Genomic DNA, 2,198 nt, shown 5'->3' on the forward strand with positions numbered 1-2,198 from the left:
GTAACACTCCAATTTAACTTAGATCAGATTTACTAAACGTATTATAATGTACAGTTGTAAATTGCAATAATTAAATATTAAAAAAAAAAAAATCAGTCAAATAAGACCAAAAATTGATTTCCGTGGAATGTTTTGGAAAAGTTTTAAAAATTTGTTAATTCTATGTTTATAGGGTGCAGATTATTTATTAATTTCATAATTAGTTATTTTTTAAATAATATACATAAATAAAAAATATTTAAATCAATTAAGGGCAAGAGAAAGATCATGAAAAAAAAAATTCGAGCTGGCCAAGTTTAAATCTATGATTTAACTGTCAGATCCTTGATATATATATATTTTCGGTTGACTCAACATACCTTGTAGATCTTTAGCCGCTCGAATCAGCCTTCACCACGCTTGCCTCTCTTGGGCTACTGCTTTCCAGTTTTCTGCTTGCAGCGCTTTCGTATCTTTGAGGATTCTGTCTATCCATCTGTTTTTGGGCCTCCCACGTGGTCCCTTGCCAACTATACTCATTAGAGGCGCCTTGATGGATTGCTTTGAGTCCCATGTCTCATCTTCCTTGCCTTCATATTATGCGATGTTGACTGCCCAGTCTCTGCAAGCAGTTAAGCACTGTTGGTTCTGCTCCTCCATGTGTTAAGGCTCTGATTCCAGACAGCTCTAGTAATTGTACGGAGGGCTTTCCGTTTAAATCTTTAGATTCTGCTTTCTGGATTACCTATTATAACCCAGGTCTTCCTAGCCGTATAATATATATGTATATTTCGGAGAAAAAGTCGGAAGCTAATTATAAATGTTAATGACGAATTTTTAGAGAAAATTATTTTTTTCTTAATGTTTGCTCTGCTTAGCACACCAGAGACAAACCATCGAAAACCCTATTTAAAAAATGCTTGTAGGTTTTGTTGATTCACACTTTCAAGTTGTGGATCAAAAATATCATATATATAAAACCTTTTTTTTTAAATTAAATTATCTATAAAAATCCAGTATTGAAAATACGGCTTTCCACTGGAATTTCTAGTGCCAAGAGTGTTAAATGGAAAAAATTAAAAAGTCGATTTCACTACAAAATGAAAACTTTATTTACTATTTCTAAATTAGCCATAAATCTAGCTGGGCAGAAACTTGTTTTCTGTTAAACTGTAGCCGTGACTCAACTCTTGTGGGTTCTGGATCCCTCCTGGTGTCTACCCAGCCTCTAAAATTGGGTACCCTTAATTGGGTAAAAATCTGGCGGTCGAGCGTGATTCTGACCAAATCACATCCTTGCACAATCGTTAGTCTAGTAACGGTACTTTTTTACAAAGCACTGAACCCCGACTCTTCATTGGTTGTAGCAGTACATAAACTATCCATAAAAATAGTTGTTAATGAAACCTTGGATACCTATATATCGTAGTATTTTTTTTTTTTATTTCTCAAATATTTTACTAATAAAACATTTAGGTTTTATTTAATTATTGCATATTTGCTTCTAGAGTATTTTAACATAGTGGAAAAGAAGAGTTTTGATGGATTGCCGAATAATCTTGTTAGAAGTTAAGATAAAGCGATTTAACTCTGCTTCCCTTAGAATAAACTCAATTAGGTTGTTAAGAATATCACTCAACTTGAAACTTGGAAGTGAAAATTAAACAAAACTTGTAGGCCCGATCTGGTTTCTCTAGCAGCCTCTAGTTAGGGAAATAGCAACGTTATTCCGTATTAACTTGAGATTAATATGAACTAATCTTGTCTAACTAATATAACTAACTAACAAAAATATAGTTATTTAAATTAAGTTAGTACTTTTCTTTCATTTTATCTTTGATTTTGAGCCTTCTTAGTAAGTATTATATTCTAAATTCACCATCTGTTAAGGAATTTTATACCACTAAAATCAAAAACTTGTATGATATTTATAAATATATTTGTCCATTACCAGTGACGTGGTGAAAGGGATGCGCTGGGATCTCAAAGAGCTCTGTTTTGTTCCTCTCATATGGGGGGATAGAATGGGCTCAGGGACCCTCTTGTCGATAGAGTAAATATTGTATATTAGAGTGTGAAGGTGACTGGAAATTATTGTATTTATTTATTTTTATTATCATTATATTTTATAACTACATTTTAGGTGAAGTGTTATGTTGAATTTTTCCTGAAAATAATAATCCTTAGTATAGAATCGAACGTCGGAGGAGCCTGGGAAC

Source organism: Halyomorpha halys, unplaced genomic scaffold (genome assembly GCF_000696795.3).
Source record: "Halyomorpha halys isolate HHAL.00 unplaced genomic scaffold, Hhal_1.1 Scaffold1021.1, whole genome shotgun sequence".
Classification (NCBI taxonomy): domain Eukaryota; kingdom Metazoa; phylum Arthropoda; class Insecta; order Hemiptera; family Pentatomidae; genus Halyomorpha; species Halyomorpha halys.